Source organism: Lissotriton helveticus, chromosome 12 (assembly GCF_964261635.1).
Source record: "Lissotriton helveticus chromosome 12, aLisHel1.1, whole genome shotgun sequence".
Taxonomy (NCBI): domain Eukaryota; kingdom Metazoa; phylum Chordata; class Amphibia; order Caudata; family Salamandridae; genus Lissotriton; species Lissotriton helveticus.
In genome coordinates, this window is record NC_136073.1 from 161,120,067 (window position 1) to 161,140,771 (window position 20,705).

A 20,705-nucleotide genomic window follows, 5' to 3' on the forward strand; every position below is an offset into this window, starting at 1 on the left:
ACTGCGCTTGAAGGGCATTTGGTGTCCTCCTTGCATACTCCAGTTCAGGGAGCCGTTGGCTCCGGCTCTGGAGTGAAACTGGACAAAGGACGTCGGAGTATCCTTCTCACTGTCCAGACCCTTTTCTGGGAGGGACCCCTGAATCATCTCAACTCTTTCCTCAGGGTGTTTTAAGGGCTTACCTGTGGGTAGGTCCCTAGATTAGTCATGGGATTCGATTCAGATTCAACTCCACGTCATCTTCAACCACCTGGATAATCTGACGCGTCTTGCTGACAGTCTGACTGACCACTTCGGACTTCACTTTGGGGGAACCAAGGCTACAAACTGTCTCATCGTTCTGCAAGTCCGCTGCACTGACAGTGTTCCTGCTTCATACAGGTTCCTCACAGGATCTGTGGACATCAGACACCAATGGAATCTCCCTTGCTGTGAAGGAGTCACTCCCCTGCAGGCACCTCAACACAGCTGATAGGTGGGTGGCTCCAACAGGCTGAGTAACATAGGTGGCAGTTCTACAACTCCCTCGAGGACAGCACCGTCTTCAGACAGACTCAGGCCAGTATCCCTCGTCGGCACTGCTGGAACCGAGCCCTTGTGCACTGTGTCATCTGGCCATTACTAAGGCTGGGCGACTCTTGTCACCAGATATCTTCGTGCCCTTTCAAGGGACTTCCTTCATTCCAGTGGGCTCCCCTGTTTGCTTGGGGCCTGCTCTGAGTCACTTGGACCTTGTTGGTCCTAACTTTGCACCTTTTTCGCTTGCTACGTTGTTTGCAGTTTCCAAAGTTTGTTGGTGATCCCAACGGACACAAGCCCTCAACTCTCGACATCCGACGTGGGAAAGCTCATGAACGCGTCCTGGTCTTCTACAGTGTCGCCTGGTCCTCACAGCTGCAGCCCCAAGGTCCTCTTCAACTCTCCTGCATCTCCCAACATCGGTGGGTATTCATCTCCTGGTCACTCCTAAGTGCCATAGACACTGTCCCCTCTGCTGGCAGGCACTTCTCAACTTGAATCCACCTTTAGGATCCATCGGACACTTTCACCTTCTTCAGCAGCGGCAGCTTCCTGAAGTCCTCAATTGAGTTTGGCGGTTTCCAACGCCACTTTACACCTATGCACCCTGCTTACCTGGTGTAGGTATCCTGGTTACTAGTGTATCCACACGTGGGGTGGATCGCCAACCTTCTGACTTCCATGGGGTTCCTTCAGGATCCACTGGGAAAGGTCCTTCTTCTTTATAATTGCAACCACGACTTACCCATTGACTTGAACTGAGCATGCAGTCATGTTCCCACTCTGCACACTCCTGCTGCCGGGTTCCTGGCTACTTACCTCGGGTGGTTCCTCGGGCCCCCAGTACTTGTACATCTTCTGTGTATAGTCTTGACTTGAGTCGTGGTTCGCAAAACACTATTTTATTATATGGCTTAGTCTCCCCCTGGTGACCAGTGTGTATTTGTGGTATTTACCTATTTTCTTTGCAAAGCTTTGTATGGATTGTGTTTATCTCCTGGTAGGAGATATTTATATGCGTTAGTAAGTGTCTTCTAACAAATACATATTTTTATAAATACACTGTGGTTCTTTATCACTTAATCTATACCAATAAGATTGTGTTCTGGTAAAACAAGCTGCATTACACTCCTTCTGGACTAAGCCTGAAGGCTGCTCCCCACAGCTACCACTTAAAGAGCTATTTACGGTTGCCTAAGACCAGTAAAATCACCATAAGTGTTGTCTGGATTAGTGCAGAGTGCTACACTTACATAGGTGATCAACATGTACTAATTCAGCCTCATACAGTATTCATCACAGTTTTTTTTTTTTTTTTTTAGCTGTCAAAGAATCTTCTGGCCTCCTGCACGATTGTTGCGAAAATCAGAAAAAAGGAGCTCTTAGATCCCGGATACTCAGTATTAGGTTTCTCTCTTTCCATTTCTAAGACCATGTTCTATTTTTATAGTTGAGAAGCCTGTCTATGATCGGGAACAGGGAGCTACCCAGCAGGGGTCTTTGGGGCTAAAGACTTGTGGGCTCTCTCCACTGAGGCAGTGTGGGAATTTTTCCCTGCCGAAGACGTCTGACAACAGCAATTCAGAAACCGTTCTGGTTTTGCAAAATTGATGGATTCAGCATCTTCCAGAATTCTTATACTATTTCGCCATCAATGCTCTTCCAACTATTCTTTCTTTGTGTATGTTGCAGTCAGCAACTTTTCAAGTTGGTCAAGTGTGCCATATGAGGACTTCGCGCATCTTGTATTTGGAAGATGTTGCAATCTGCCAACATCAATTCTAGTGGCTTGCCTGTCTAGACACTTTTTCATTTGATGGAGTCATAGGGCCACTTTGTATATTGTTTGTTTGACCAACCGCATTCTTAATTTTAAATGGATCCGTTTTATGTCACCCACAGCTAAGGTTGTTTTAGTCTGATACCCCTGAGCCTCAGTTTCTTGAGTTTTTAGGGCTCTTCCTTTCAAAGGTGAGTTTAAGCTGTTTGGCGTCTGACTTCCCCATGTTTCTCCTAGTTAGTGGACACTTTCAACATCCCCTTGCCCCAAGCAGGAAGGAATTACTGCTCCTTTGATACATAGATCTTCGAGCTCCACCCTCGTATATTAAGGGGAAACTTTCAACATCCCCTTGCCCCAGGCAGGAAGGAATTTCAGCTCTTGTGACACATAGATCTTCGAGCTCCACCCTCATATACTAAGTGGCTCAGTTGTAAATAAAAGCTGGAGTTGAACCGTTGTTTATAAACGGGAGCAGTTATACATGTTTACTGCCAGGCAACTGATATTTGAAAGAAGTTTGGATATGATTTATCATAAAGCCAGAGAGATACCCCAGTCACTAGAGTTGATTAACATGCAAAGTCTTACATTCAGTCCAGCATAGTGAAGGATACTGGTCTCAAGCTGTGGGAAAGGAGATCAATCAAGCCAGGGCCCCCACACTATGCTCCATCAGACCGGGCCCTGTCCTGAAATATCCCATTTCAGAGGCACAGTTTTAATTGAAGCCCTCCCAACCAGTCCAGATGCCGATGGGCCAGGCTTTCTAATTTCACAATGGTGGTCGCAACTGCTGGCGGTCTCTGTTGCTGACTCTGCCCACAGCATGTCCCAGGATCAGCAGGGTCCAGTACAGCCACTAATCAGACAAAGGAGGTGCCAGTGCGCTCCAACCAGGCTGCAAACTTTACAGGGCCCGAGCACTCCGCTGCTGGAATACCCACCTCTGCACTCAGAACTGCAGGATACACCATTTTTCCATACCATTCATTGTCCTCACCGGGTGGAGGCTCCAGTGCCAGGTTGCCTTCATATGAATCTAATTATTTGCAGATTCATTTAGTATGGGTGTGATTGTACGTCTTATGCTGCCATCTTGGCTGGCGTTGGGCAACGTTCCCCATGCGAAGTGTATTTTGAGGAATTCATTACATTAGCCCTTGCGGATAGCCATGGTATCAAGCCAGACCTAAATATCTGCTTTCGGGGATAGGATGTCAATTCAGTTATGTTCATGTTTGTCTATCACTTTGAGAGGCTGATTCACAGGCCCTCAAAGGATTTTGTGCAACTGTAAGTTTGTGTCAGAAAGTGCCATCTATCTTTATAGCCCAGATCCAACGGGAGCAGTGTATGCCTCCACACTTCCCTGAAGCCATTGCCATCCACATATGGAATGATATGTTGTTTAGAAGTAGACCCAGGCAAAGGAAATTGGGACAAGGGAGAAAACACAATATTGTCACGCTGCCTGATCACAAGGCTGGGCACTGTCTTCTAATTGTGGATCCTAATTAACTAAAAAAAAAAAGACAAAGGGCCAGATGTATCAAGCGTTTTCCCATTCGCAAACAGGCCAATTCGCATAATTGGCCAATTTTGTGAACTGGAAAAGGACTTTTGGGATGTATCATCCAAAAAGGCTATTTCAAAATGGGGAATCACAATTTTTGCGATTACCTATTTTGCTAATGCATTTAGAGAATCTCAGTTTGCCATTCTCTAAATGCAATGCAGGAAGCCCTTTTCAAATTGCGACCATGCTTTAAGGAATTGCATTTTACTTTCAACTTCCCTTTGCTGATGTCTCACTTTGTCACTCCTGATCTTTTAACAGTGTTCCCAAAAACTTTGCGAACCAAGACCTAATTTTAAGAACGGCAAACGTTCACAACCCACCTAGTTTTAAAAAACATGACCGGGGTGATTTTCTTATGTAATGCACATGCTTTTGAAATGTTGTATGTTAAGTACAAAAAAAATACTCTTTACATGTTTTGTATTCCTCTCTAACGACAATTGTTTGTCAGTGTGTCAACCTTAACCACGCCCTTCAATATGTCTTCATCATACTGTGGCCACGATCTTTATCTGCCCGTAAAAGTGGACGATGGTAAACTGCCTGAGGACTGGAACACTTGTTGGAGTCGGGGGCTGGCCTGTTTTCTGTTCCTTAAAATCCCAAGGCTTCTTAAAAATCTTGGTGGTGTTACCAGAGATTTTAACACATTTGAACAAACCCTGCTGCAGAAGATTATGGTGTAAGGCCTCATATCTATTTTGTGTTAAAACAAGGTCCAGTGGCGCATTTTGACCTATCTATCTATAGACACAGATATATAATATATCAGTTTTATATCGCGGGAACACTGCCTAAGGGCATTGGAGAGCCTTACATGAGCAGCAGATTACCCCTTACATAAGGTCAGAATCATTTTATTTTAAGCACACGAGATTAAGTGATTTGTCTTGAGCCAACACTGGGACTCGAATCTGGCTCCCCTGATCCAGAGTTGGCAGCTCTAGCGCCACATCCATATTTCTCAATATATGAAAGTCCTTCATAAGTGGGAATATTGTTTATGATTGCATATAGTGAGCACATTCTCTGTTGAAATGGCTGTTTGAAGTAAGAAAACAGCAGCAAAAAATACTGCAAGGTTCACTCAGTCTTGCTCGGAAATACTTGCATGGGTTTGTATTAATAATGGACTTGGGGGACATAGTTCAGCACCCTTGCACTAGTGGTGCTGGACAATTTTTAGAGTAGGGGTGCTGGCATCAATATTGCATGTCTAAGTCATAGAGATTGTGAAAAATCCTAGATTCACACAAAGTGTAGGAAAAGTATTCAGCAGCGGACTGGTAAGGATGTAGTATTTAGGTGGTGGTGCATTTTGGAGCACACTGTCACTAATATATTACTAAAGCATCGTGCTGTACTGCAATGCTACTTACAGACAGTACTTTTTCAATTGAAATGGGCACAACATTTGCTCCATTTAAAGATTTGCTCATAAAACTATATAGCACACAACGGATAATGTGTAGAAATTGGGATTCAGTGAATATTTATCACTTGCTCATCACCAAATAAGTGTCTTAATTTCTTTCGATCCTATTGATCTTTTTTCCATCGCAATAAAAGTGCTGCATTCTTGCTTTCCTAACTGCTGATATATTCTGAAATGTGTATAGTTAATTTACAGGTATTTAAATTGTTTGCTTAAAAAAACAAGCATTTGTGAAATTAGTTATTGACGTTCTAAATGACAATGTTTTTTACTTTTTTTTTTTTGTTTTTTGCAGTGGAATGATCATATTTGCCTAGCTCTCTTGCTATTTTTATGACCATACGGTGCTAGAGAACTAGAAACTGGAAAATAGGGTATGAGGGAGTGGAGGTGGAAAATAAATGACACAGATGAAAAAAAGAATTACAAAAAAAAAGTGAACGAGCTGCGGAAAGGGTTTGGCGATCGTGCATGACCGGAGAAAGCGTGATACTAGAGCCGGATATGGGCATATGAGAGAGAGCAAAAGAGGGTTTTTAGAGAGTAGTCTGTGTGAGTGACCGTGAGAAAGGGATGGTTAGAGATGAATGAGGCAGGGAAGAAGGAATATGAGGGAGAGTGGTAAACAAGGATGTTGCGAGTTTGTGAGGAAGAGAGCACAAAGGACAAAAGAGAGAACTGTCGGAGTTGGTGCATGGAGAGAGTGAGGAGTTGGCACTCAACAAATCTATGATATCAACAACGATGAAAACCATAGATAGTTGAAGCAGGTTGGCTGAAATAGTGCGCCTGGTGCCCGGCCTAATCTCCTGTCAGATGTTGCTTTGAAACATGGAAATCTATAGGGACGACTCGCAGTGGGCACTGAGCATGGCGTACACACTGCTTGAAAGAGAATCAAGTACTTGATCACAGCTTCAACTTGGTCTCAACAAACAGTACTGTGGGCAATGTATACTTTGTGTAATCCGCATGAAGGGTTACACATGAAACACACTAGCCCACTCTTAGGCCTTTGGGAGCTGGTTTGAACCACAGTCTGTAGCACTCCTTGCACTGATTTGTGTCCCTTACATGATGTCGGCCTCAGGTCCACTATCCCAGAACTCACACAGCCTCGGTCTGCAAGAAGGGGGCACCCATTCGCAGGCTTAAGGGTGTTCTCTGGTCGCGGGAAGTACGCGTCATGGTGACAGCGGCTATGAAAGGCTCCCCTGTTCGGGCGAAAATCAGGGGGTGCGAGGTGGCAACAGCATGTCCCGACCTGAGGAGAAAGTGAGACGGTGGCGGGGGTGCTGACGCATCGAGTAGGCCAAGGCGCAGAGTTTACAAGTAGGAAACAGAAGCCTCCATGTAATGGGATATCAACACAGAGAACGGTGCTAAAATAACCATGATTGCTGTTTTGACAGTGTACGTTTCATAGCAGTTCCAGCGCATACTAAGCATGTGATACTAAAATATCACGTAGCACTTTTTTTGTTGTTTCAAAATATACTTTATATGAGCATACTTTTTCAAATGTGAATCAAGTTATGCTTAAAAGAAATCTAGGCTATGTAGTTTTAATGTACCGGCACAGTAAATAATCCTGCGCATCCTGTATCTGCCAAAAGCTGAATGCCGGCACACGAGTAAGTTAAGGGTTTCACTGCTCAGTCACATGATCTATAACAACGGCCGGCACAGTCTGCTTGGGTTGCAATCCATAGTTATAGTACCAATATCGACAGCACGCCTCAGATCTCATACAGCAACATACATAAATAAACCACACTACACCTTTTTAGTGGAGAAATTTGCTGCAGGTTTATTTGCATAACCAAGATGCCAACATATGGTGGGTTATCTTACGGGCGATCCCAGGGCAGGCCAGCCCCTAAGCCGCCTGCCCGCCTGATGAGCCAAATTGAACCGTGGCCGTCGACAGTTGGTGGTTACCTATCCTTGGGAGTGGCCACCCCTCCCATCAGTGGACCGCCAGTCCACTCCCTTACTCGCGGCCCCCAAAAGGTGGGCAGAGCGTTCCAGACAACCCCCGGTTGCTCAGACCCACAACCGCCCGTAGGTCTAACGGGGCGCCGTAGTACTTCCAGGGGACACGCTAAGACATCCCTGGGTATCCTTGGCTTATCACCCTTGTGCTGCTGCAGTATAGTTGCCTTCTGTATCTTGCAGACTCTGGATCGCCCTGTAACTCCTCCTGCAACACAAAACAATGAGTTAGATTCTTCCTCTCCCCGTACCACCCTTTGGCTGTCCGCAGGGTAAGCGGTAGGGCGGAAAAGGGAGTCAATTTATGAAGGGATGCAGGTAAATGTGATAGTACATCTTGCCTAAGTTTCATATGAGCAAGCCATTTCACAATCGGTTAAAAAAATTAATACTGCCAAAAGATCAAATATTTTTTTAATATACCCAGCTTTTTATATTGTTCAAAATAATTAGATAGAGCCTAAAACTTGCAACTAAACATTGCACCTTTAATTCAAACACACAAAAGTGGAGGAAACCAAAGAAAGAAAAATATTTTGGTGACATCCCTAAGCAACGAAACTTTAACAGAATAAACTCAGACCAGTTTTTCTTGCAAATACCTTGTATAAGAGTTACATTGTGTTGGCCCCTTTAGAAAGAGATAAAAATGGTTCGTTTTCTCTCACTTTCCTTTCTTTGAATGCTAATTTAGTTTTAGTTGTACCGGTGTTTATCAATGTTTATACATTTTCATTGTTGAGGGATGTTTCCCTTTTGGTGTGGTTTTATCAGTTGTTATAGGTTTAAACTTAAAACGGAATAGCATAAACCAGTTCTATTCGGGTCGAAGAATGGGCGGGTGAAGGACACACAAGTGAGGGTTGTTGGACTATAAATACATGGACTGTGGAACAGAGGAATATGTGAGGAGAAAACTGGTGACAGTAAAACAAGTAGGTTGGCCTAAAGCTCCGAGAGGAGGATTTGGAAAGATGTACAAGGAAACTGGTAGATATGGTGTAATAAATATTTATTTTGTAGCATTCATGGGTACCATTGTTGCTTTTAATTGACTGGGTACATGTCAAAGTTGACTGGAGTTCATAAAGAATGTTGCTAAACTGGTGTTATGAAGTGATAGGTATGAAGAGATGGGAAGGCCACTGGCAGCACTTGTAATGCAACACCTACAACACTTGCTCATTTTAGTCGTAGGGCACTTCAAAGATGTGTTGTAGATACAGCAAATAAAGCATGTCAAACTTTAATGAGAGTTTGGGGGGAGCCGCCAGCACATTGTTTTCCCTTTCTTCTTACTTGTCAGACATGTTCATTTACATTTCCTGAGACTGCCAAGTAACCCACTCACATGATGCAATCGGCCAGTCCTGGCTTTTCAGCCAACAGCATTTTTCCTTCTGAGCTGCTAGTTTTGTTTGATCACTACCATTACAGACTGCAAGGTGATGTTGGCTAAAAAAAGCCAGGATTAGCCGAATGTGTCCCCTATGACATGGAACCACTTGGCAGGCATGTTTTATTTTTGATCTGTTTTAAGTAGGATTAATCAGATAGAAGTAGCAAAACTCACACCTTAGGCACAATAGTTAAGAAATAAACTGGAATAACGTTTTTACATTTTGGGCACACTTTCTTCTTTCTCTGCCCCCATACCAATGCAAAATTATATTACCCATGTCTCTAAAAGATAAACACCAGTAAGAGGGAAATAAAGGTTCTGAGGGCTAGGAAAACAGGGAAAATAGGAAATGGAAAAATGGAGGGAATGGGTGACATGCAGGAAGGAAGGGAGCAGAAAACCTATTGTGATATCTCCATGGGAAATGCTCTTTTAATGACAGTCGTCTCCCATGCAACATCACACTTTTTGTAGCAGCTATGGGACACCATCAGATACTGCAATTCCAGACACCGCCTCCTGGATCATCGTCTGAAAAACAACCTCATCTAAACTGTTCTAGCTGATGACTTGAGACTGCCCAGGAAGGTTTATGCTTTCTCTGTTCTAGTGATGGTAATCAAAAGAGGAGCACCCACGCTCCTTAGAACATCTGTTCTAGTGCTATCATACGCCTTTTTATGAAACGCCTTTAGTTTTGCAGGATTGTATACTGATGCTCTTCCGCCAGTGTTATACAGCTCTTTACAAATAACCAAAACTGCCGCCGACCGAGGGTCAAGCAGCACAGCTCCACCTGCTGGAAATGTACTAGCTCCCGCTGCTTGTGATGGAAGCCTCAATACTTTAAGCACAACATACCAGTCACCACCACGTGGAAGCTGCTTATACCTACAATAGGGCGAGCGCATCACCTCCATGACAGACATCTCGGGACCCACAGAGCCTTCCCTAAAATTCAAGTATTAGAAGCCCTGCAGTTGTCCGCAGCTTCCACTGTGCTGTCCAACACTGTCTCAACGTTTGCCACTGCGTCTTTAAGTCTTCTGTGTTCTTGGGGACACTGCTGTAGTCCTCCAAAGTGCTTCTCTAACAGTTGTACTCGACTTCCGACATAGTCATTGCTTCCTCAGATCATGCTACCCTAGACTGAGTTGCGTTTTAAAATGTTCATGTTACCTGAGGTGGAGTGCTTAATCTCATCCAGTTTCTTCCTCACCGGGCCACCTCTAACACCAAGTCCGTTTAAGGGCCCTGGCCCATGTCGATGCTGCCATGTATCCCTTGGAGTCTCAGGACTCCACAACACTACTCATTAGCACTACTTCACATCCACACACCCTCTGAAACATCTGCCTGCCATATCAGTTTGGTTCTACCTTCACAGGGCCGTACCTCATTCTTTGCTTCATAACTGCCAAGTGATTTCTCTTTTGCTAGGCGACACTTGCAACCTCATTGCTGTTTCGCGTCCATTGCCCAACCTTTCCACAGTATTTTCAGTTTCCAGGGCAGGAGCCAAAAGCTCTGATGTGAGGTCAGCTATGTTAGCCTAGGAGGACTTTAGGCTTTCTGCTTTCCACAACCTCCTCTGGCAGGTGTGGAACAACTGCTAGTTTCACATGCAAAGCAAATATTATGCTCAACTCACCAATTTTGTGAGGAGTTACGCTTTCTTTCACACTGTATATTGTAAGAACATTGATAATGCCAATTCTTTTTGATCTTTATCCATCGCTAACACATAACAAAGCTACAACATGGAATAAACAAAGGTAGGGCCACATGTACCTCGATGCCACACAATAATAGCACTTAAGCAAGTTCAGGGTGATCTGTGGTACAGGTTATCTTAGAGAAAATAATAGGACCTGTATTTTATCACATTTTAGTCGTCAGAGTATCAGGGGTGTAAAGTATCCATGGCTGAATGTGGTAATCACATATATTATTGGATTAATTCATGTTGTGTAAGAGTTTGCTTCATTCTCCTTTTCCCTGTCACATGGATACCTTTCTTTTATTTCCCAAGCTACATGAATTGAGACAGTTCTTTGCATAGTGGTTCAGCCCACATGTTTCACCGTGGGGCAATTATGCCTGGGGCTTTTTCAAGGCTGTAAATCATTATATAAGATACTCAAGATGTTATTGCAATGCAGCAGAATATTGAAGAAAGGTCGTTTAAAAGAAGAGTATAAAAAATTACTGAGTGTTATAACAGCAAATGTGAATCACACAAGAAAGTACACCCAAAGTAGATGGTAACACTAACTGTTGTCGAACAAAGAAAAACCAAAGGTGATGATGGACGGAGCGTTGACAATACACTCACCCACCTTCAGTCAACTGATCTGGGTTTAATCCATCACCGTTCTTTAGCTCACTCTGCCACCCCAGTTCAGACATGGCCATATGCAAATCAGTCTGACCCTGTGCCTCATGGGAACAGTCCAGCCCGAACTGCCAAGCCATGTCTTCCCTGGACCGGAATCAAGCTTCCCAGGACCGGTTTCTGGCATTACAGCCGTCTTCAGCCGGGCTTGCTTGACTCCAGTGGCAAAGTGAGCAAGGGACTTGCGTCTGAGCATACCCTGCCAACTTAGGGCGAACAAAGAAAAACCAAAGGTGATGATGGACGGAGCGTTGACAATACAAACACTCACCCCCAGTCAACTGATCTGGGTTTAATCCATCACCGTTCTTTAGCTCACTACGCCACCCCAGTTCAGACATGGCTATATGCAAATCAGTCTGACCCTGTGCCTCATGGGAACAGTCCAGCCCGAACTGCCAAGCCATGTCTTCCCTGGACCGGAATCAAGCTTCCCAGGACCAGTTTCTGGCATTACAGCCGTCTTCAGCCGGGCTTGCTTGACTCCAGTGGCAAAGTGAGCATGGGACTCACGTCTGAGCATACCCTGCCAACTTAGGCCGAACAAAGAAAAACCAAAGGTGATGATGGACGGAGCGTTGAAAATACAAACAATCACCCCCAGTCAACTGATCTGGGTTTAATCCATCACCGTTCTTTAGCTCACTCCGCCACCCCATTTCAGACATGGCCATATACAAATCAGTCTGACCCTGTGCCTCATGGGAACAGTCCAGCCCGAACTGCCAAGCCATGTCTTCCCTGGACCGGAATCAAGCTTCCCAGGACCGGTTGCTGGCATTACAGCCGTCTTCAGCCGGGCTTGCTTGACTCCAGTGGCAAAGTGAGCAAGGCACTCACGTCTGAGCTTACCCTGCCAACTTAGGGCGAACACTGGAGTCAAGCAAGCCTGGCTGAAGACGGCCATGTCTGAACTGGGGTGGCGGAGTGAGCTAAAGAACGGTGATGGATTAAACCCAGATCAGTTGACTGGGGGTGAGTGTTTGTATTGTCAACGCTCCGTCCATCATCACCTTTGGTTTTTCTTTGTTCGCCCTAAGTTGGCAGGGTATGCTCAGACGTGAGCCCCTTGCTCACTTTGCCACTGGAGTCAAGCAAGCCCGGCTGAAGACGGCTGTAATGCCAGAAACCGGTCCTGGGAAGCTTGATTCCGGTCCAGGGAAGACATGGCTTGGCAGTTCGGGCTGGACTGTTCCCATGAGGCACAGGGTTTGTATTCATCTTCTAAGACCTAGACATACTGTCCAGGACTACACTGTCCAACATGTCATCAGTTTCCTTATATTTTCTTCCACTAGATGGCCCCAATGTTTTAACATAGCTACATTTAGAACTCTCCGTCTGCCTTGCCATCATGCCTGTAGATCCTAAATCCCATATGCATACCTCTCATGTACAGACCGCATTATACTTCCTTTCCTGTTGACACAGGTTGCAAGAGTGCTAGGCTCCCCGTGCCTCCTTTCCCATTCAGTAATGATCTGCCTTATCTATCTCTTCACAGAGATACCAACACCGGCTGCAAATGCAGCACCACCCTACAGCCGTTTTCCGCTGCTTCTGGGGCTACCAGTGGTTCTTACATACTATCACCTGACTAGGTTTCTCTTTTCCATAGATTGTGAATTACATCTGCAAAGTTTTACCTGGTTATATTCAGTTTTATGCTACTGTGCATCACTCCTACCTACCTTTATCCATCCTGCAGTCTCTTCTAGATTTTGTTTTTTTATTAATTATTGGTTTTCAAGCACTGCCTAGAGGAGGTTCTTCCAAGAATTTTGCTCTTCAGACTAGCCTTTGTATCCGGTATAGACGACTATAAAAACACAAGCACTGTCCAGCTCGCCAACTTTGTGTACTTTCTCCTGTGGTTTGTGTATGCCAGGCCCCATCAGTGTCTAGCACCCAGTAAGGTGTGCTACCTACCTTTAAAAAATAGTTATTTCAACATGCCCTTGCATTGTAATATGTGTTATGACTATATGTAATGATTTACAGCCTTGAAAAATCCCCGGGTTCAGTTGCCCCCTAGGTGAAACGCGTGTTGGCTGTTCCAATGTGCATAGAAATGTCACAAATCGTGTAACTTGAAAAAGAAAACGAAGTTGCTGATGCAACTTTAAAAAGAATAATAAAGCCAACTCTTACGTGGTCATGTATGTAAACCAATTTATTCGTGCAATGATAAATGTGAGATTCATTATTTTTAATCCTGGGTACTTTACACCCTTTTACTCCGACACCTACAACATGGGCAGCACTGCGACCTTACTTAACGCAAAGAATGGGCAAGGAGCGAGTGGAAGCAGCAGCACAAGATTCTGGCACAGATGCAGAACAGGTGGAGCAATGGTAGCGCCATTGCAGGCTTCCCTTTATCACTGAATAGGTACAACTGGAGAATCACCAGTGCAAACTTCTGTCCTCAAAGAAGAGGTACAGATGTGGCAGCTGCTGAGGTCTGGCTCCTTCGCCAATATATGGATTTAGGAGAGCAGCAACAGTGCATGCCTCCCACCCATAGAACAGATACAGGGTGTGCAGCAGTATTGCAGCCTTAGTTCCTCTCAAGAGAACTGCTGCTTGGCCAGCAGCAGTTTAGGCTTCTTTAACTCAAGAACAAGGAAAGCATGGCAGAAACAAATCCACCTTCCCTTCCTCAATCAATCAACACATTTATAGAGCGCGCTACTCACCCGTGAGGGTCTCAAGGCGCTGGAGGGGGGTGCTGCTACTGCTCGAAAAGCCAGGTCTTGAGGCGTTTCCTGAAGGTGAGGTGGTCCTGGTTCATTTGTAGGTGTGCGGGGAGGGAGTTCCATGTTTTGGCTGCCAGGTAGGCGAACGATCTTCCGGCGGTGGTTCTGCGAATCCGTGGGACGAGGGCGAGGCTGGCGGATCGGAGGTGGCGGGTGGGAGTGTAGAACGAGAGGCGGTTTTGAGGTATTCAGGGCCCATGTCGTGGAGTGCTTTGTGTGTGTGGGTGAGGAGCCTGAATGTGATCCTCTTGTTGAGGGGGAGCCAGTGCAGATTACTCAGGTGGGCGGACATGTGGCTACGAGCGTGGGATGTCGAGGATTAGTCGTGCAGAGGCGTTTTGTAGGCGTTGTAGTCGTTTCTGAAGTTTGGCAGTGGTCCCTGCGTATAGGGCGTTTCCGTAGTCCAGTCGGCTGGTGACGAGGGCCTGGGTGACTGTCTTTCTGGTTTCGGTGGGGATCCACCGGAAGATCTTTCGGAGCATGCGCAGGGTGTTGAAGCATGATGACAAAACGGCGTTGACTTGTTTGGTCATCGTGAGGGAGGAGTCCAGGATGAATCCCAGGTTGCGTGCGTGGTCCGATGGTGTCGTTGCGGAACCCAGTGCTGAGGGCCACCAGGAGTCGTCCCAGACGGATGGGGATTGTCCGAGGATGAAGACCTCAGTCTTCTCTGAGTTTGGCTTCAGGCGGCTGAGCTTCATCCATTCTGTGACGTCTTTCATTCCTTCCTGTAGGTTGGTTTTGGCGGTGGCTGAGTCTTTGGTGAGGGAGAGTATCAGTTGGGTGTGGTCGGCGTAGGATATGATGTTGATGTTGTGTTTGCGTGCGATGGCGGCGAGGGGGCTCATGTAGATATTGAAGAGGGTTGGGCTGAGCGAGGAGCCTTGTGGTACGCCGCAGATGATCTCGGTGGCTTCTGAGCGGAAGGGAGAGAGACGGACGCTCTGGGTTCTGTCGGAGACGAACGAGGTGACCCAGTCAAGGGCCTTTTCTTTGGATACCAGTGTTGAAGAGGCGGGTTATTAGGGTGCAATGGCATACGGTATCGAAGGCTGCTGAGAGGTCCAGGAGGATGAGGGCGGTTGTTTCTCCGTTGTCCATCAGGTTCCTGATGTCGTCGGTGGCCGCGATGGGGGCAGTCTCGGTGCTGTGGTTGGCTCGAAATCCGGACTGTGATGGGTCGAGCGAGTTGTTTGTCTCGAGGAAGGCAGTAAGCTGTTTATTGACTGTCTTCTTGATGACTTTGGCCGGGAAGGGGAGAAGAGAGATGGGGCGGAAGTTCTTGAGGTCTTTGGGGGTCTGCTGTGGGTTTTTTCAGCAGGGCGTTGATTTCTGCATGCTTCCAGCTCTCAGGGAAGGCGGCTGACGCGAATGAGCTGTTTATGACGTTCCAGAGATGGGGTGCGATGATGGTGTTGGCTTTGTTGAAGATATGATGGGGGCAAGGGTCCGAGGGGGAGCCGGAGTGGATGGAGTTCATGACGTTGGTGGTGTCTTCAGTGCTGATGGAGGAGGCAACTGCAGTGCAGGTTTCTCTTCCCTGCAGAACCGATTCAGCGCTGTAGCAGTAGAGCAAGCTGTTGTGTATCGATTTAGATTCCGTATGCATTTCCCGATTTATGCCCTTATATAGGTACAATTCATATTTCCCCTATATAGGCATAGAAATCCAGTCCTTATTTAGGCATAGTCCATGCTACCCAAATACAGGCATGGCCACTTCCATCCGTTCATCTACATCACAACGATTTCTTGGAAAACCAGACTCTTAAGCAGTTAGGGACATCCCCTTGCTCGGATATTGATTTCTCCAAGAACTCATTATTATGCATGAACGTCTATTCCTTAGGGGTTCATTCATGACGTTCATATGCCCGACTTTTACGTCCATACTGGCATTCCTAAAACACCTTCAAGGTATAAATATAACTTCACTTGCTATGGCAAAGCACGGTGTGGTTCGGTGACGATCGACTACCTACTTGCACGACGCATCTCACCACAGAAAGTACCGAAGGAAGCCAACTCCCCAGCTGACTCACTGACCAGAAGCTGTCATCCTCCTGCCGAGAATCCAGCTCCAGTGTTTCTGACTCCCCTTGCGGGGTGTTGGGAAATCGAGTCCCTTGAAAGAGATACCAATCTCTCTCTCATTCTAAGGTATGGAGCTGATTAGAACCTAGAGAAACCTGTGGCAATTCTTGGCAAATCTAAACTTCTGCTAAAGCAGCACCTACTTCTTCCCTTGTACTAGACTTGGGTTAGGTACACTGGGGTAGGATTATTTTAGAAGCACCAGTTCAGTATTTTAGCCTGTTATTTATGTATGTATTTTTATATATGTCATAGCAACAGATCATGCTATTGCAGTATTATTTTATATTACTGTTTGCGCTGTACCCATTATACTTCGCATTCTGTCTAACGATTGTAGCAGTTCATATCTCATGCATGAGAAAGAAGACTGTTCAATAAACCCTTTTTATTGAAACTCCCGTCTCTATTTCTGTGCAACTCTGTAGAAACGAAGCATGCACAGTTGACTGAGTGAAATAGTTATCTATTGTTTCCATGACTCTGAAGATATTGTTCCGACTCTAAGGGAAGCAAAGTTGTCATGTTTATGCGGTTGTCAGAGACTAATCCCTTCTTGTTCATTCGAGGAAGTTTCTAGTGACCTCTGAGTTAGCTGGCACACACACACAATTAATTTTAATATACTTGATAGAGACATACTGACCTCAGTCCTATGTCAAATCTATAGTGTATGTTATTCCAATGCGCAGATCCTATTAGGGATATAGGAACTGCACTACAAAGTTTCCATCACTCATGAAGCATGTAGAGTTAAGGCCTCAGTGTTAGGTAGATTACACGCAGATCACTGAAGCAGCTGCTTAAACCATTGTAATGAGCCTATAGGTAGCTAAGTGAGTGAATGTGAGTGCTGCTACCGCTTTCATTCTGGCATCATTCCATGTCTGCTTTTTTGCTGGCGCACTGTCACTCTTTTATGCTTCGTGATGTTCTGTCGTATTCTGAAATCCCCACTGAAGTCATGAGTCCTACTGTCACTGTGGTAACATCAGTTGTCATATTCTGCAGTCTTGCTGCTGTGACGTCCTGTAAGCCCAACTGCTGCCATTGCCAGGCAAGTTTGTGCCCTTAAATGCCACACACTGGGCCCTTTCTATAGAGCCCTTTGCTATTCGTGGTGTGGGAAGAGAAGGAAAGAGTGGCTCATGCCATATGGGGTCGGTTAAAGATCAAATGACAAGTGAAGATGTGCGCTTCTGTGCTGCTTTTCCTGTCACTATTTTCACCTTGCTCTATTAGATGTACCCAGCTAACTCTCTCTATTAATTCCCATCTCAATCTGTTCCCTCTTTCCCTCCATGTTTCTCTTTCTAGCTCTTTCCACCCATCGTCCACTTTTATTTACAGCTTCAACTTCCTTTTCTATCTTCTCATATTCCTTTTTCTTCACTTTCGTTGGTCTTTTCGCCCTCTTTTATTATCCTCTCCTTCACACACCACCTCTCGCTTGGCCGCTTCACTCCCAACTCACTTTGTTACACATACTCCTCCTGCTTCTCACTTTCGTCTCACCCCCTTTATATGTCAACTAACTTCCATCTTAGCTTTTCCTAGTTCATATTTGTCTCCCTCTTCAGTTATTAGGGCTAATGCAACAACTTTTGCGATTCTAGGTAAAGGCATTCCTCTGACTTACCCTGGCCCACATATGCAAACATTACTGTCTTGCCTAACAGTTACTTCATTTAACTTTTTCTTCTTCTTTCTTTTAACGCATTTGTCGTGCCGCCTTCTCGTACTCTTTTATCTAGAATCCCAGAAGCCTTTACCACCCCACTCTCATTCCCATGTACCCTTGCACCCTCCTTTCACTGAAATACTACACACCCTCGCAGCTTTCCACCTCTTAAAACCTCCTTTCCATTCCAAACCATCTTAGTTGTCTCTCTTACACCTTAATGCTTCCCACCACTTACACACTTTACTCTCCCTTACACACTCCCTTCACTTGAGCACATGCCTTCTTTTTTCACCTCCTGTTTCTTAGACACACTTCACCTTTTTTCAATCTGCCATTGACACAGACACACACGCCAAGTATGGCTGAGGTTGCGACTCCCTCCATCACCAGTGCAAATGTTGGTTCATCTGTTTTTCAAACTTGGGCTGGTGATAGCAAAGCTGTGTGCCACAGTTGGGGAGTGTTGGCTCATATGCCCTGCTAATGACGTCTGAAAAGAAAATCCTCGGCAGGATACTAAATCTAAGTCATTGCAGTCAGGATTTGTACATCAAAACTGGATGTTTAGTTGTGTAAAATGAGCATAATAAAGGTTTAAGGCAATATACAACTTGCAGGACTTTGTGATTAATCTTTGTTTTTTATATATTGAAGAACAGCTGAGCGAAAATAAGTCCGTACTGCATGGATCAGTCTGGCTATCTCCAAGTAACTATGCCCACATCATGAACACATGACGCATACCAACCTATTTGAAAAGGTTTTGAATGTGCATGCATTGGGTGCTTTGTGGTCAGCATTTGTTCAAAATCTTCAGGACTGCTACTGGCTGTGATTAAGGTACCAAAAATGACTTGCTAAATAGGAGAACAAGTGCACCCATTACATTAATATGGGCTTAGAAAGTCTGTGTTTAATTGTATGAGTGAATACCATCACCAATCAAACTCGGCCAGGTGCCAAGTTTAACTATAATGTAAATAGGGTTTAGCCAACCAGGGAAGGTGTTTTAATAAGTGTTGGAGGATTGATGAGAATTTGTTGGAGTATTTCAAGCCAATAATTGAAAAGGGAGGGATAGTGGCAGATTGGAGGCTGGGTGTAGTAGCATGCTAAATGTTTGTGTTTATCCTGAGCACAGGAGTTTGAGAAATTAATGCAAGAGGACAATACAATAAGTGGGCAAGGGGTAACAGGAGGGGAGAGTCAACAGGCCTTACAGTTGAGGCACGGAAAGAACGGTATGCATTATGTTTGGCGCCTCTGGATAGCATCATAATTTGCTTTTTCATGCTGCATAGTTTAGTCAACCCTGCCACATAATTTGGTGCTCTCCTGCGGTATAATTCCAGTGGCTCTAATGATGGGTTAAGAAACGATAGGTTCAGAAGAAAGGAAAAACAATGCTCCTTTCTACGTCTGTGGATGGTATGAAGCCCTCATAAAAGGGAAGTTAGCTTAAGGCATAGATTGGATCAAGAAGGATGGGGATTGTAACAGTAATGCTGAGCAGAAGGGGCCAAAACTCGGAGTGTGTGGAGATACTTCGCTGTTGTTTAGGCGCGAGTATCAATATGGTAGTAAATATGGACTAGGGATACCATGAGTGTAATAATATACTTATTTTGAATGACCTAGCTCTTCTGGGACTGCTAGGTCCAGAATTTAGAGGCTGGAAGACCAGTAGATAGATCCAATGATGTATAATTAGAGCTCTTGGGACCAGGTAACAAAGAAGGATCCTTTAAGTCCAGGACAGTGAAAGAGGACCAGTCGCTTTCACAGGGGAGGCCACAGCAGTAACTTGGGTGTGATGAATTATGGGTGTGGTGAAGTAAAGCAGAGGGGTTATGGTTAGGATGACTGACCTTTCTGGAAGGCGTGCTATGCTCAAAGCCGTGCCACCTGGCAGCGTTACTGAATGCCAAGGCTGCCTACTCTTGATTTCATTTCATGCCTCATCCTTCCACTACCCTACAATTTCTTTCTCTTTATATTATGCTTGAACATTCTTTTTTCTCCCTGTTTTCATCCTCTGTTGCGGTTACCTTATACTTCTCTTCTTCCTTCTTGGTTCCCTTTTCGACGTGTTCCAGTATCCATCTTTACAAACAATACACACTGGTTAGGGTACTCTAAAAAAAAAAAAATGAAAAGTGCAGCAGTGTTGTTGAGCTCACACTCGTCACGTTATTCTAGAGGTGCTCGTGGTCGTCATGCCACGTCGCCCAAAGCAGCTTGTTAACCGGATAAGTGAGCAATGCAGGAGAAGGGAGTGCTGTGTAGGAAGAAAGCACGGAGATTAATTGGAACGAATAACCCTTGACTAAGGTAGACGCAGCTTTGGAGGAAAGCTGATTTAAGATTGTCATTATCTGTTGGAGCCCAGACTACAGATGGGAAGGGACAGTTCTGAGACAAGCGGCGAGGGCCACCACAAGCCTCAGCCATTTAGGAACAGAAATCTGCCGGTTGCTAGCTTCCCCAGCAGACGGAGACCTTAAGAATAACACTACAGCGGGAAGTCCCAGGAACTACATTTAGAAGCAGAACGTAAAGAGTACGAACAGAGAAATTAAACGTGAAGACAAGACGGACGTAGAATGGGCACTTTTTGATTGATACTCGGAGGTGTAATTTTGAAAAGAGCCAAATCCTTACTACACTTGTCAAAGGAGAATGAGCTACAAAATTGAAGACTTATTTGTACAGATCGGCATTTTACCGACTCCCGGGGGACCGACCTAAGAATGTTATTTATTGTTGGCTTTCCAAGAAATTTGTACATCCTCAAAATGTACTGATCCGCCAGAACCCCAATTCTTGCAGCTAAACACACCCTGGCCTTTGAGTATCAAGTTCAATGTGGGCTAAAATACTTCCGGCTGTAGTGAAATGTTACATTCAGACCCCCAGTGGCCACGAGGTGGCGCGGTTGCTCTACTCTTGGGGAATGCTGCAGGCAGATGGCATGGCTATGTCTGGGATTTGCAGGTGGTGTGTGGACCTCTGTGCTAATCCTCTTTCACGCCAGCTACAGTTTTTGTAATCTTCTCCCAG

The 20,705-nt window shown here is 45.2% G+C and overlaps 1 protein-coding gene across 1 annotated transcript in view; it reads left to right on the forward strand.

The window, feature by feature from the left end:
* The window catches only part of VAMP2 (vesicle associated membrane protein 2), a 120,964-nt gene that overhangs the window by 22,126 nt on the left and 78,133 nt on the right, over positions 1-20,705 (forward strand). The gene's annotated exons all lie outside the window — the stretch shown is intronic.